Genomic DNA, 17225 nt, shown 5'->3' on the forward strand with positions numbered 1-17225 from the left:
CCGCCCTAGGTGGCTGCCTAGTTCGCCTATAGGCACGCGCCAGCCCTGGATGTTCTGCTAAAAGTGTTTAGAGTTTTAAATGTGTCTAAAGTTTGGACAAAAGTATGTTAGCAATTAAAAAAAAAAAAAAAAAAAAAAAAAAAAAATCATATTTTTAGTTTACAAATTGCAATTATAGCTAGAAATTATAGACTTTGACAATGAAAAAGAAGTTATGAAAAAAAATAGCAAAACATGTTTTTTAATTATATTCATTATTTCAAAATATGTATTATTGTGTATTTCACATTAGGTATACAGTAAATTCATTTATTGTATTAGACAGGTGTGATGATCAGTGGAGCTGAGTTTTTACCTTTATTGTTTAGATATGGGCTAAAATAAGGATAGAGTTTCCCAGTGAAAGACTGACCAGTGTAAGAGTAGATATGAGAGCTGGACTTCACATCATAAAAGGAGACCAGACCCTCCTCATAATCCACAAACACACCGACCCGCTGCGGCTTCACCCTCAGAGACAGAGAGACAAAGGGATCAGAGAGAGCTGCATATTCATTCTCATTCCTCAGCCACACAGTCCAGAATCCTCTACTGGGAGTCAGTATGATCTGTCCCTTCCTGTTAATGGATTCTCTGGCCACTCCTAAACTCCAGTCAGTCTTTCCCTTCACCTGCACCTCAAAATAAAATCTCCCAGAGGAGAATCCCTCCTTTCCCAGGACACTTACAGTGCTATTAAATCTCTCTGGTTTGTCTGGGAGTTTCTGTCCAATATCTCCACAGCTCACTTGTTTTCCATCATCAGACAGGATGAGATATGGATGAGCTGTATCCAGGATCCAGAGTCACATCCACTGAGAAAACAGAGAATATGAATCACAAATTCACAAAACAGACATTTTGATTTTAATATTTATTCCATTCCTGGTGAAAAACAATTGTAACAGTACTTCAGGTGTGTTAATGATTAGTTAACTTGTGTTATTTTGAAACAACTAATTTTGTACTAAGTATATTTTAGTTGTAATTAAGTTGTATTAAAGCATAACTTTAAGTATATTTAGTGTACATGTGCTAAATTGGAACAATTTCAAGTATACCTAGTACACTTTAAGTACAGGTCCTTCTCAAAAAATTAGCATATTGTGATAAAAGTTCATTATTTTCCATAATGTAATGATAAAAATTAAACTTTCATATATTTTAGATTCATTGCACACCAACTGAAATATTTCAGGTCTTTTATTGTTTGAATACTGATGATTTTGGCATACAGCTCATGAAAACCCAAAAATCTCAAAAAATTAGCATATTTCATCCGACCAATAAAAGAAAAGTGTTTTTAATACAAAAAAAGTCAACCTTCAAATAATTATGTTCAGTTATGCACTCAATACTTGGTCGGGAATCCTTTTGCAGAAATGACTGCTTCAATGCGGCGTGGCATGGAGGCAATCAGCCTGTGGCACTGCTGAGGTGTTATGGAGGCCCAGGATGCTTCGATAGCGGCCTTAAGCTCATCCAGAGTGTTGGGTCTTGCGTCTCTCAGCTTTCTCTTCACAATATCCCACAGATTCTCTATGGGGTTCAGGTCAGGAGAGTTGGCAGGCCAATTGAGCACAGTAATACCATGGTCAGTAAACCATTTACCAGTGGTTTTGGCACTGTGAGCAGGTGCCAGGTCGTGCTGAAAAACGAAATCTTCATCTCCATAAAGCTTTTCAGCAGATGGAAGCATGAAGTGCTCCAAAATCTCCTGATAGCTAGCTGCATTGACCCTGCCCTTGATAAAACACAGTGGACCAACACCAGCAGCTGACATGGCACCCCAGACCATCACTGACTGTGGGTACTTGACACTGGACTTCAGGCATTTTGGCATTTCCTTCTCCCAGTCTTCCTCCAGACTCTGGCACCTTGATTTCCGAATGACATGCAAAACTGAGCAACAGTCCAGTGCTGCTTCTCTGTAGCCCAGGTCAGGCGCTTCTGCGTCAGCCTCAGGAATCTTTTGCAGGTGTTTAGAGTTAATTAGTTGATTCAGATGATTAGGTTAATAGCTCGTTTAGAGAACCCTTTCATGATATGCTAATTTTTTGAGATAGGAATTTTGGGTTTTCATGAGCTGTATGCCAAAACCATCAGTATTAAAACAATAAAAGACCTGAAATATTTCAGTTGGTGTGCAATGAATCTAAAATATATGAAAGTTTAATTTTTATCATTACATTATGGAAAATAATGAACTTTTATCACAATATGCTAATTTTTTGAGAAGGACCTGTATATGCCTGTGTAGGGACTAATTACATGCTTGATTAGTGTACTTTATTTGTGTTTTAAGTATATTTTATTTGTGATTTAACTACATTACAAATTCATTACGAGTGTCTTCCAAACACACAAGCAATATACTATGAATATATTATTTTACAGGTAATAGTATTGTGGGAACCATGGACGAACCAGACAAATGAATCATACAGATGATTCTTTCAAAACATAATTCCAGAAACCCAAGCTCAGAGAATATAATTTTCGTCTCCAGTCCGTCTACAGAACAACCACTGCTAGGTACTTTTATGGCACCCATGCTTCCTGACTGAAGGAAAGGTGGCAAAATTTTAAGCCATTTGTAGAAACCAAATGGTCAAAAAGACAACACAATTTAAGCCCAAGAAGATAAAGAGTCTTTGATCAAACAGCTCATTCAAGCCATCCAACTTTTCCTCACATTTCTTTTCTTTTACTGTAACTTTCTTTTCCGTTGAGAATCTCGTGTTCTAAGCAAGTTCTAAGTTAAGTTTCACCGCAAAGTTTAACCAACGACTTTTGCCGCCTCAACTTTAAACGCCAGCCACTACAAGAGACTTAATTTCATCTGCCAGCATGCTCAAAGGTGATTGGTTTTTACCTAACCACAATTTGGACTTGAAAAGATCCTGCAACAAATCATCGATGTGGAAAACCTTCTTCCCCAAGCCAGGGACGCCGACAAGGAGATTCCTATTTAAAGTCGACAAGCAAGTACACTGTTAAAAAAAACCCGTCAAATTTACGGTAAAATACCGGCAGCTGTGGTTGCCAGGAATATACCGTGAAAAAAATGTGGAATCTGTAAAAGACAATACGGTATACTGGTTTTGTAACCCTAAATTTTACAGTAGACAACGTATTTTTTTTTACCAAAATCATGGTAGAAAAAAACAAATATATTTGTCAATTATACAGTAATTTTATGTAAAAAATGCAACTTTCCATAGCTTTTTACGGATATTTGCAGTAAAAAAAAGTTATAATATAATAATATATACAGTAATTTGTTGTTAATTTAACAGTAATACACTGTAAAAAAAAAATCCCAGTAAAATTTACGGTAAAAAACCGGCAGCTGTGGTTGCCAGAACTTTACCGTAAAAAAATACAGTAGCAACGTAAAAAAAAAAATTTTAAATTTACGGTAAAATAAGGTATTTCATTAACTGATATAATGTTAATTTACTAACCTAATGGAGTACTAATATCTGTTTTGTACCTTTATAATACACTGACAGTCACCAAACACAGTGGTGATGAGAGTCACATGATGAATCAAAGTTCATCACAAGCAGCTTTTCCACAAGCTGAGGAGGACAATACTAATATATAGAAGGTGCACACAGTGTCATTCACACACACACTAAACACCATCAAGGTAACATGCATGAAATTTTAAAAATGCAATAAACATTAACTTAACAACATTAGATGTAACATAAAACCCTAATGTACATAACTGATTAGAAAAAAATTAGAAAAACTAAGAAGAAACAGAGTTATTTCAACGAAAATATATCAAATGTGAAGTGTCATGCAGGGAATTGTGGGAATGTCAATTTACGGATTTTCACTGTAAATTTTACAATGAATTGTTATTTTTCACTTCCAAAAACTGTGAATTTAATGGTATTTTACCGTAAAATTACATTAAATGTACCGTTAGATCTATTACAGTTATTCACCGTATATAGTACGGAAACTTTCTGTAAACCAATTGACAGTTTTTCGAAACGATCACTCATTTCAAAAATAAATAAAAAAGTTTAAGTTTTATAAGCACAAATGCTCGCCTTGCTCTGTTCTGTGATGCGCGTTCGTGACGTCACGTAATACGCAATTACGTTGAAAAGGTCAAGTTGACGTGTTTACAAATGTGCGGAAGGAGGACCATATACACCACATATTCAAATGTATTTGTGTCAGTTTATCGTTTAAAATGCCCATTTCGTGTGTGTATCCTGGGTGCTTTAATATTAAAAAGCCTAAAAGAAAATTTTCTTCAGGACAGAAATTTTTCAAGCGTGACGTTTTCAACGTAATTGCGTATTACATGACATCACGAACGCGCATCACAGAACAAAGCAAGGCGAGCATTTGTGCTTATAAAAATTAAACTTTTTTATTTATTTTTGAAATGAGTGATCGTTTCGCTAGATAAGACCCTTATTCATCTTCTGGTATCGTTTAAAGCCCTTTGAAGCTGCACTGAAACTGTCATTTGGACCTTGAACCGTTTGGGTCCCATTGGAGACCATAATATAGGGAAAAATCCTGGAATGTTTTCATCAAAAACCTTAATTTCTTTTCGACTGAAGAAAGAAAGACATGGACATCTTGGATGACATGGGGGTGAGTAAATTATCAGCAAAAGTTTTTTTAAAAGTGAACTAATCCTTTAAGAACTGCATACTTTACACCTAAGAAATCATTTATCATTAGATCTGTTTTTGACAGCACGTTTTGTTCATTTCTGTGCATTTTGCTCAAGCACCCCAGCCAGCAGAGCCATGTGGGACCCAAATGGGTTTGACCTGGGCTATCTAACTGGGACCCAGCCAGTTTTGCACCCAGTTTCCATGTAGGCCCCACATGGATTTGCCCAGATGAACTGAACACTGCTCAGTGTGCACACTACAGGCTGTTAAATGAAACACAGAAACATGCTGGAGTTAATGAGATAATTAGGTGATAACGAGCAGAATCACTGAAGGACAGAGAAACAACAAGAACTACGACTTCAGCCACAGCCTTCGATGAAATCAACTGAAGATAAAAGACATTCAATCTCTGAAGATCTGATTAAACATCTCCACAAACAGCTTTACCAGCTTCACTTATCACTAACCAGACTGACTTTATCTCTGTCACATGCTCTTATTGAGAATTGCCAGAGGTTTAGATGTTGATGATTTGTTGAAAATACGTTTGGTTTGATGTCACCGTGATTGAGGTCAGCGCTTACTTCAGTTAGGCAGTTTGACTCTTGACTATAACTTTTAATTTTCTTCTCTGGCTGTTTGTTATGGCAAGAAAAACAAGAGAGAATGTGGTCTGCTAAATGATAAAAATATAGTCATCATTTGGTGGCTTAATTCACTGATCTAATGACTGAGCTTTTTATGAGCAAGATGTGTTTAACTTTGTGCTGGATCTCTTCTTGAATTACAACACTAAAAATGTTTTAATCAGAAAATTTGAAAAACACATTGTTCACTAAACACTTCAAACCTCCTGCAAGATTGACTTACACAGACATCAAGAATCAGCGTATGAATCTCAACAGTGGTGACATGCTTCATGCTGCAATGCATTCTGGGAGCCATGGATGAGTTTTGTATGAGGCACCCAGAATGCATTGCACCATGAAGCATGTCACCATTGTTGAGAATCATACGCTGATTCTTGATGTCTGTGTGCGAGTAAAACTCTCAGGAGCCCAAAATATGTAAATGGTGTGTTACAAATCGTTTGATGTTCTGATTAAATTATTCTCTTGCTGTAGAATCATAACAATAAAACAGAATTAATATCATACTACCTGTATAAACCTCCCACATAATATCAATGAATTAAGCCAATACATGATGATTATATTCTTATCATCAACCAGCTTACAGCATCTGATTATATTTTCTCTTGCTGTTCTCGCCATAACAAACAGACACAGCTGTCAAGAGAAAAACTAATGTTAAAAAGTCAAGAGCCTGACTAAAGCACACACTGATCGCCACAATGGTAACATCAAATCAAACTATTACTTTCAAATAAGTAATCAACATCTAAGCCTCTTCTTAATAATTCTTAATACGAACTTCTGTAGATGTCTGACAGAAATAAAGTCAGTCTGGTTAGTAATAAGTGAAGCTAATGTTGTTTGTGGAGTTGTTTAATCAGATCTTGAGAGATGTAATGTATTTTATCTTCAGTTGATTTCATCCAAGGCTGTGGCTGGAAGTAGTTCTTGTGTTTCTCTTTCCTTCAGTGATTCTGCTTGTTAACAGCAGGTGTTCTTCACTAATACAAAATCATTATTCAATCACTTAATTATCTCATTACCTCCAACACTGATTAAGTGTTACATTAAACAGCCTGTAGTGTGCACACTAAGCAGTGTTCATTTCATCTGGGCAAATCCATGTGGGGCCTACATGGAAACTGGGTGCAAAACTGGCTGGGTCCCAGTTAGATAGCCCAGGTCAAACCCATTTGGGCCCCACATGGCTCTGCTGGCTGGGACTGATCAAACTTTTGAAACTTTATCCATTTTTTTGCTGCAGAGGGGATCCTGCCAGTCCAAAGTGAACTCCTGATGGACATTGAAGTACTCCTGCAGAGCTTGTATCTTTGACACCATGCGCATTAGAAACTCCACTGAGTGCTTTCCTTCACCAAGGCAGGACCCAGTGACTCATTACTGTTGATCGGTCAGGGGCAGGTCATTTTTTGTTTCATGTTTATTCATTTCTCCATGGATTACCAGCCATATATATGGACACATGCTGTATTCTCAAGATCTATGCTGTTTGGTAGGAATAGAGAAAATGATATGTTTAGTCTGTTTTCAAATGGTATGTCAAATTTTCTCATTGTTTATCAGTAATATTCACTACCTTGGTTATATACTGTATGAGCATCTTTAGATTTTTCTATATTTAGCAGTTGCAAGTGTAAAATGTACGGTAAACTATTTATGTTCCTTATATTGTACTGTATTTTTTAGCGGTAAAATACCGGCAGCTGTGGTTGCCAGGAATTTACCGTAAAATGTATCTGGTCAAAATAAAATGCTGTAATTTGTTATACAATTTCACTGTGTTTTTTACTGTCAAAGGTTTTAATAAGGTTTAACAAATTTCTGTTATTTTTACAGTTATTTACCATAATAGGGTCTATCCTATTACTGTTAAATTAACAACAAATTACTGTATATATTATTATATTATAACTTTTTTTTTACTGCAAATAACCGTAAAAAGCTATGGAAAGTTGCATTTTTTACATAAAATTACTGTATAATTGTCTTTTACAGATTCCACATTTTTTTCACGGTATATTCCTGGCAACCACAGCTGCCGGTATTTTACCGTAAATTTGACAGTTTTTTTTTAACAGTGTAGGCCTAATATATGCTACCATGAAATTATTTTCTGAACTATAATTTCCCACAAATTGCATTTCCAAATAAATAAACAGATACATGCAAAAATACATATGCATAAAGAAATAACTTGATTAGGCTACTTTAAGTAAACCAGTTAAAGAAAAACAGGAAAATGTAAAAAAAAAAAAAAAAAAAAAAAAACATGGCCTGAAATAATAAATAGGCATTCACATAATAAATCGTGTTTGTTTCTAAATAATCTGTATGTGAAGAGTTCAGATGCAAAAGCCTCTAAGTGCCATCTGAATTTCTTCTAGAATTATCATTTTTATAAAGCAAAATCCCCAGTGTTAAATTAACACCCAAAGTGAACATATGAGTCCATCTTACCGGGTGTTAAAAATTAACACTGAAGCAGTGTTAAAGTTAATGAGATAATTGATTGATGATTGAGTGATGATTGACAATTAGTGGAGACACCTGATGATAATAAGCAGAATCACTGAAGAAACAACCAGAGAAAAAGAGAGAGACACAACAACTACAACTGACTTCCAGCCATTAAACATTATTACACTTATTATTAACCAATTAATTATTTGATTTCTGTCAGTTTGAAGTCACCATGATGGTGAAAAGCATTTCCTTTAGCTGGGCTCTTGACTCTATTTATTAACATTAATTTATCTCTGGCTGCTCCAACTTTGTGTTTATAAAGCACATTTGTTATGGTCAGAGAAACTATGATCTGGACTGTGTTTCCCAATAGTGATGTGAGCTAAAGTTGATCAATTTAGGTTTACAATGCTTTGGGAATCACAGTCATGATGGTTTTGTTTTGATGATGATATTCTCTTTGTGAAATGGTCAGATTCATTGCTGACATCCAGTATTGTCAGTCATATAGATGTTATATTATTTCTTTTTAGCAAATCTGTTACCACTTGAAATCCAGAAAAGCTTTTATAATCTGAAGACTCAAGAAAAAAAACACACACACAGACATCAAGAGTCAGCATATGATTCTCAAGAACAGTGATGATAAATAAATACAAAATACTGACAAACAGATCAACTCTGAACATCACAAAACAAGCTACTGTCACAACAAAACAACAGAAAAATAAAAGCAAACATGAACAATCTACGAAAATTACAGGACAATTCAGCTGCATAATTTATTCATGCAGCAATGCATGATGGGAGCCATGGATGAGTTTTGACTGGTGGCTCCCATCATGCACTGCAACATGAAGCACTTTGTTTGATTGTCACCATTGTTGAGGGTCATATGCTGATTCTTGATGTCTGTGTTTTTTTTTTATTTTATTTTTCCTGTTCTTCAGATTATAAAAGCTCTTCTAGATTTCAAGTAGTAACAGATTTACTAAAAAAAAAATAATATAACATCTATACGACTGACAATACTGGATGTCACCAATGAATCTGACCATTTCACAAAGAGAATGTCATAATCAAAACAAGACCATTATGACTGTGATTCCCAAAGCATTGTAAACCTAAACTGATAACCTTTGGTTTACATCACTATTGGGAAAAACAGCCCAGATCATAGTTTCTCTGACCATAACAAATGTGCTTTACAAACACAAAATTGGAGCAGCCAGAGATAAATTAATGTTAATAAAGTCAAGAGCCCAGCTAAAGGAAATGCTTTTCACCATCATGGTGACTTCAAACTAAACTTTCATTCAAACATTAACATCTAAACATCTGTTAATTCTCAGTAAGATCTTTTGTTGATGACAGAAATCAAATCAAACTGGTTAATAATAAGTGTAATAATGTTTAATGGCTGGAAGTCAGTTGTAGTTGTTGTGTCTCTCTCTTTTTCTCTTGTTGTTTCTTCAGTGATTCTGCTTATTATCATCAGGTGTCTCCACTAATTGTCAATCATCACTCAATCATCAATCAATTATCTCATTAACTTTAACACTGCTTCAGTGTTACTTTTTAACACCCGGTAAGATGGACTCATATGTTCACTTTGGGTGTTAATTTAACACTGGGGATTTTGCTGTGTGTATAGTTAAGTACTTTCACTTAAATGACAATTAATAGGTAATTTGCATTGCCATTTAAGTGAAATTATTGAACTTAAATATACAAGCTTGATAAAAATGATAATTCTAGAAGAAAATTTCAGATGGCACTTAGAGGCTTTTGCATCTCAGCTCTTCATGTATTAATCATGTTGATAGGCCCTATAAAACAAATATTACATATTAATCATGTCAATTTCCTGCATCTGTTATTGACGTCCAAATGACGTCCAAAAAAATTACCCCGTTCAAAGGTCAAATGTTGAACGTCAAGATGACGTCCAAGTTGGGTCATGGTTGGACGTCCAAATAGTGGACCTGTATAATTGACAAATATATTTGTTTTTTTCTACCATGATTTTGGTAAAAAAAAAAAAATACGTTGTCTACTGTAAAATTTAGGGTTACAAAACCAGTATACCGTATTGTCTTTTACAGATTCCACATTTTTTTCACGGTATATTCCTGGCCAGGGACGTGCACAGGGGGGTTGCTCAGGTTGCCCGGGCAACTGCCCATATGCCCTTCTCGACTCATGTTGCCCTTCCGAGGTGGAAAAACATAAATAAAAAAATCATACAATGGATGCAGAATTTCACGTAGGCCTTGATAACAAAAACAAAAAAAAAATCGCAAAGCCTCATTCACTTCCATATTCGGTCACCCGTCCGAAAGTGAAAGTCAGTAGGGGAAGGGCAAACTCTGTTTACGTGGCTGCAGCGCTGCACGCGACCGGCACCTGAGCTGAGTCTGCATGAGCGGCACTAGAAGGAGATTGTCGCGGTTGTCGGGTGAGACGACTTAACGTTGTCGGAAAGGTGAGTAAGGTTATAATCGTTAACGAAAAAACGAAAACTAGGTGGGAAAAAACATCCTCGTTAACTGAAATAAAAATAAAAACGAGGCATTACAAAAAAAACGATAACTAACCAAAACTGTAATGTGTGTTTGGCAAAACTAACTAAAATAAAATAAAATTATAGATTAAATGTCCTTAATTTTCGTCTTTGTCAATGTCTTTCATAGAGCAAACGTTCAGCTGCATTTCATTTCCCTGCGTCTCTCACTCACGCGTCTCTCTCACATACTCGCGCGCGCACCGCGCCTCCATGAGAACGAGTGTTGGAAGCAAGTTCGCGAAAGGTTGGTATCTCGTGAAAACCTTTAGTCAATCACACATTAAAAAGTGGTATAAAAATATTTTTAGAGGGTGGTAGGGGTGCCCTTTTTTAGGTCAGAGCAACTGCCCCTCAAAATTTCTGTGCACGTCCCTGTTCCTGGCAACCACAGCAGCCAGTATTTTACCGTAAATTTGACAGTTTTTTTTTAACTGTGTAGTTTGGACGTCGAATAGATGTTCAGAAATGGTCATGGACCGACGGACCTAATATAGACATGATCTGCATGTCTATCCGACGTCCAGTGTTTAGTGGGATTTTTTAACATCTTGCTTCTGTAAAAATGAATGTTTTTGTTTGCTTAAAAATCTACAGATTTATACTGTGAATTCCAATGTGCACAACCCCAAAAGATGTAGTTTTACTCAAATAATACCATAAAATCTAAGGTTTTTAGACATTTTCAACATTACAATATTTAATTGTAAAATGTATGCATATTTATTTGTTTTCACAGAAAATATTTATAATTTCAACATTTTATTACAGTAAAAAACAAAATTTTATCCAGTCTCACAATTAACGGTTATTCAATCTATTTAATACAGTAAAAGGAAGTTTTTGGTTTTACGCTCCATTACCGTTGGAATTTGACGGTGTTTTGCTGTATATTTTACTGACTTTTTTTACAGTGTACCTCCAGATTCTAAAGCTGAACTGGTGCATTAAATTAATGATTCATGGTTCGTTCAGGTCAGGTCTTTTGAAGTGCATATTTTGATAGAAATCATGCTCATCATTTCATTCTCTCTTAAAACTCTTTCTCTCTCATTTCCTTTCTTTTTGCAACGTGTTTGAATGTTTGTGTGTGTGTTTGTGTTAGATTAGTTTGTGTTAGAATAATCAATGAAGTCTCATGTAGATTTTAAAAGAAAGTGTCTTGTATGATGTGCTTGAAAAATTTAATGTCTTAAACTGTTGATTTTGTTACTGAGCTATTAATTAGTGTTTACAATAGTTGGATATTCATATCCGCTACAAGAGCTTATTACGGTCCGAGTGAATGAAACCTGGACGATTCAGTTGCTCGGTCGTAACCTAAATGACTCTTTATAATTCCCTATAAATTAATTATTTCATTTGAGCTGATTTGTTCCTACAGTATACAGTATGTTCAAAACCTTTGACTTATTCCAAATACTAAAAATGACACACTTTGTAGTCAATAACAATATATTTTATTACTTAGCTATACTTTGTACAATATATAGTTTTCAACATTTGAAGTGGATCAAAACAACATCAAAGTTTTTTCTTAGGACAACTTTGAATGTGTTGACTACTGTACTTTGAATTACATAATCTCACACAATACAGTATTATAATTGTGCTACCATTTAACTTCCATTTAATGAATTACTTACAGTAGCAGACATATCAAGGGTATTATAATAAATAAAATGTAACATCATCACTAATGAAGAGACATATTTCATTAACAAGTCCAATGGTTTTTATTTAAACTTCACATGGTTTCAGCAAAACTTACCAAGTTTTTCATTAAAGAACACTGATTTGAAAAAAAAAAAAAAAAAAAAACATTGTTGGACCAATGGCCATACTGACCCTCTACACACAAATGCAAATTACACATTATATTCCATTTTCTGATGAGCTGCTCAGAGGCAGTTGACTGCAGAAAATCGTGAGAACAGCATCTGTTAACAGAATATACAATTGATGTAAGTTCATGATGCATGTTCAACTTTTTTATTCATGTTTACAATAGTCTGTCTAAATCTTACATTGATCCTATAATATTTTTGAACAGGAAATAAGGATTAGCAGTAGGGAACTGTATCAGTACGGTATGTTGATATTGTTTCCAGTACATAGTCAAGCTTATACAACTATACATAATTTATGAATTAATATCATACAGAATATGGGACGATTTGATCAATCATATGAACGGAGCATTTTGGTGCCACGCACAAACTCAGTGTGTTAAAGCAAAACTAAGCATCGACAGTTTTTCATCTATGAGATTGAGAAGAATAATTTAGTGATTTGAAATAACTGGTAGACTACAACTTACCTCCAAATAGCAGGACTTTTTCTCTGGTTCTTTCTGGGATCGCTTAGGCCATTTTAATCCTAGCCGGTTGTTGTCGCCATCAAAGCCAGACTGCGAAGTCACTTGATTGAACTGGTCTGGATTCCAAAGATTGAGCGATGTATTGCGCCGTCAATGTTTTATTATATAAATAATGCATTGCGACATAGTACTTCACCTGCAAGCCTCCTGTGAGTGAGCGAGGGGGATTCAGATGAGTACCGTGACATCAGCAGCTCTGATTTGCTGAAGGCAGTGAGCAACAAAATCTGATTGGTCAGAGACCAAGTTGAAGAGACATTTGAATTCCGATAAGACTCAACCACTCAACTAGTGTTGCCAAATTGGGCAACTTGTACACTGTTGCTGCGAGATTTTTGTGCGCGTGTTGAAGCGACCCCAAATAACATGATATTTAGCCAGTGGAATGCATATTTTACCAGGGGAACCTCATCAAAAATGATTTTTACGTTAATACCTTAATAGGGATAATTTTCAGTAACAATTGGGTGGGTTTTGTTGTGAAAACCTGGCAACCCTGCACTCAACTCGTATTTACTTTCATGTACTTGTGCTGCTGGTATGTTGTTTAATATAGATTTGTGTGTACGATTAAAACATGATTCTTTTCTGCCGGTGTAAACTTATTAAACATATTTGCAAATTGTAAGCTACAGTGCATATATAAAAAAATTGGCTTTTAATGCATTAGTCATAAATTTTAACACATTCTGGGAAAAAAACAAATAATGAAATGAATTACAAGCATGAATAAGTAAACTTAAAAATTATACTCAAACTTAACTTTAAATACACGACAACAATATTAAATAATGTATTTTTTAAATATACTTTCAGTGCATTGTTACAATAACTATTTTGAGCATACAGTTTAAAATATACCTAAAATATATTTTAAAGTAATGTTCAAATAAGTACATTTAAAAGAAATACACAGAATGTTCATTTATTTTTAGAAAATGTACTGGATTATTATTTATTTATTTGTTAACTATGTCAAAGTTGTATTGTGAAAATAGGTAAAGCTAATATACTTTTTATATATTTAAATATCTTTTTTTTTTGTTATTATATTTGCAATGTACTATTGAATATAAAGAAAATATATATGAAATACAATAAAGTATACTTTTTTTTTTTCACCAGGGCAGTGTTTAATCATCCTGTAGGTCAGTAATGAAGCTGTGAGTATATGAATGTAATCTAGAGTAGTTCAGACACACACTGTACCTGCATACTGCTGCATCCTCTTCAGATCTGTGGAGAATGACAATAAAACATCATCAGATCTTTGACATGTTTGTGTGGAATCCCTAGTGAAAAATAAATACACTAAAACCTATTTGAAATACATTTATTTTATGCTAAATGTACTACAATTGATTTTACATTTGCATGTACTTAATATAAATACCCTGCAATTGTACTTTTAGTATACTAAATTGGTATACTTAAAGTCTGCTAAACTGGAACAAGTATTTTTGTGTTGAGGTCCAACTAAAGATATACTTAAGTATATTCCCAGCCAGCAGAGCCATGTGGGGCCCAAATGGTTTTGACCTGGGCTATCTAACTGGGACCCAGCCAGTTTTGCACCCAGTTTCCATGTAGGCCCCACATGGATTTGCCCAGATGACATGAACACTGCTTAGTGTGCACACTACAGGCTGTTTAATGTAACACTTAATCAGTGTTGGAGGTAATGAGATAATTAAGTGATTGAATAATGATTTTGTATTAGTGAAGAACACCTGCTGTTAACAAGCAGAATCACTGAAGGAAAGAGAAACACAAGAACTACTTCCAGCCACAGCCTTGGATGAAATCAACTGAAGATAAAATACATTACATCTCTCAAGATCTGATTAAACAACTCCACAAACAACATTAGCTTCACTTATTACTAACCAGGGGTGAGTTTCCCGAAAGCATCGTTGGTGAACCATGGTCGTAAGTCCCATTGAACTCTATTGGTAACGACGGAACTTGCGACCATAGTTCGCTTTGGGAAACGCACCCCAGACTGACTTTATTTCTGTCAGACATCTACAGAAGTTCGTATTAAGAATTAAGAAGAGGCTTAGATGTTGATTACTTATTTGAAAGTAATAGTTTGATTTGATGTTACCATTGTGGCGATCAGTGTGTGCTTTAGTCAGGCTCTTGACTTTTTAACATTAGTTTTTCTCTTGACAGCTGTGTCTGTTTGTTATGGCGAGAACAGCAAGAGAAAATATAATCAGATTCTACAGCAAGAGAATAATAGAATTTAATCAGAACATCAAACGATTTATAACACACCATTTACATATTTTGGGCTCCTGTGAGTTTTACTCGCACACAGACATCAAGAATCAGCGTATGAATCTCAACAATGGTGACATGCTTCAATGGTGCAATGCATTCTGGGAGCATCATACGAAACTTATCCATGGCTCCCAGAATGCATTGCAGCATGAAGCATGTCACCATTGTTGAGAATCATACGCTGATTCTTGATGTCTGTGTAAGTGAATCTTGCACAAGGTTTGAAGTGTTTAGTGAACAATGTGTTTTTCAAATTTTCTGATTGAAACATTTTTATTGTAATTCTAGAAGAGATCCGGCACAAAGTTAATCACATTTTGCTCATAAAAAGCTCAGCCATTAGATCAATGAATTAAACCACTAAATGACGACTATATTTTTATCATTTAGCAGCTGACCACATTGTCTCTTGTTTTTCTTGCCATAACGAACAGCCAGAGAAAAAATTCAAAGTTATAGTTAAGAGTCAAACTGCCTAACTGAAGTAAGCGCTGACCTCGATCACGGTGACATCAAACCAAACTTATTTTCAACAAATCATCAACATCTAAACCTCTGGTAATCTCAATAATAACTTTTGTAGATGAATGTCAGAGATAAAGTCAGTCTGGTTAGTGATAAGTGAAGCTGGTAATGCTGTTTGTGGAGATGTTTAATCAGATCTTCAGAGATTGAATGTCTTTTATCTTCAGTTGATTTCATCGAAGGCTGTGGCTGAAGTTGTAGTTCTTGTTGTTTCTCTGTCCTTCAGTGATTCTGCTCATTATCACCTAATTATCTCATTAACTCCAGCATGTTTCTGTGTTTCATTTAACAGCCTGTAGTGTGCACACTGAGCAGTGTTCAGTTCATCTGGGCTAACCCATGTGGGCCTCCATGGAAACTGGGTGCAAAACTGGCTGGGTCCCAGTTAGATAGCCCAGGTCAAACCCATTTGGGTCCCACATGGCTCTGCTGGCTGGGTTTGATTATGCTAAAGTGGAACTATTGCAAGTATACTTTAGTACAAGTATATATCTTGCATTCAAATTATACAGTGATCATACTATCCTTACTAATACTGATATTAAACACATTTTAGGCTTAATATTTAGAAATATGCATTGTGCATTGTGCAATAAAGAAGAACTGCAAATAAAGTTTAATTGTATTGACAAATACAACACCGACCAACTGTCACAACATTCTTGCTTTAAATAAATTAATATTGCTGGTCTCCGAACATACATAGCAAGTATTCCACATTGTGTCGACATTTTTAGTCTGAAACAAATTGACCCTTCGCCGGAAGTTTGATTGACAAGAGTTCTAACCAATCAGAACGCAGAATCCGCCATTTTGTCCGACAAAAGAAGTCAGGAGTTTGAAGATTAACCTTGGTGGAGTTAAAACTTGAAAAATTGTGTATATTGACGTCTTTCCGCGTTTAAAACAACATTCATTCTCATGTTCATTCATGTTTATTTGATGTTATAAATTAACTAGTAGGAAGAGATGATCGGTTTACGAGCCTCTTGAGCTGAGGCGCTACAGCAATCTGTCACGACACATTAAAGAGCCACAGAGCGTTTTTTATTGTTTTGTCCGTTTAAAGTTTAAACTCTTTCTTCAATCCTGATGAAAAGACAATTAAATAATAAAGGAAAAACTAGAAGCCATTTAGAAAACTGAAGTCAGAACTGAAGTCTATGGCATTTTAAAATGCTCAAAATAATTAATGAAAATGTCAAATAAAAGCCAACTCACCATCATGAAGTTGAAGCTGTTCTTTAACTCTGGTGTAGTTGGTTCTAAGTTCATCTTGTTCTCTTTCATAACTTGAAGAAAATGGGGAAAATGCAGATAAAGTTACTCACATGGTCAGTTCAGTGAACACTCAACACTGGTAACAAACATGTCTGTGCTCTACTTTTTATGAAACTTGATGCAGCCAAAAGCTTTTATTACCCTTAGCTTCAATGATCTTTGTTAGCCGCGATTGTTAATTACATCATCACGCTGTTATGAAATAAATCAATGCAACATAAAGTATAAACAACTGGTTTGCTGGCTGAATGATCATTCAGTTAGGTATTGTACAGGTAAGGAGTCAGGTAAGTGGTCTTGAAAGACCGATGAGACCAGACAATGGTGAACTGAAGTGAAAGGAGTTATATAGAGGGTATGCATCGACGTCACTT

At 35.2% G+C, this 17225-nt stretch overlaps 1 long non-coding RNA gene across 1 annotated transcript; it reads right to left on the reverse strand.

Moving 5' to 3' along the window:
- Positions 1-281: 281 nt before the first annotated feature.
- Positions 282-16857, reverse strand: LOC125261966. Its single transcript, XR_007183483.1, has 3 exons — positions 16792-16857; positions 13969-13995; positions 282-854 (listed from the first exon to the last, which is right to left on the reverse strand). It is a non-coding gene; the product is annotated as an uncharacterized LOC125261966 (long non-coding RNA).
- Between the last annotated feature and the right edge of the window lie 368 nt (positions 16858-17225).

Source organism: Megalobrama amblycephala, unplaced genomic scaffold (genome assembly GCF_018812025.1).
Source record: "Megalobrama amblycephala isolate DHTTF-2021 unplaced genomic scaffold, ASM1881202v1 scaffold538, whole genome shotgun sequence".
NCBI classification, from domain to species: domain Eukaryota; kingdom Metazoa; phylum Chordata; class Actinopteri; order Cypriniformes; family Xenocyprididae; genus Megalobrama; species Megalobrama amblycephala.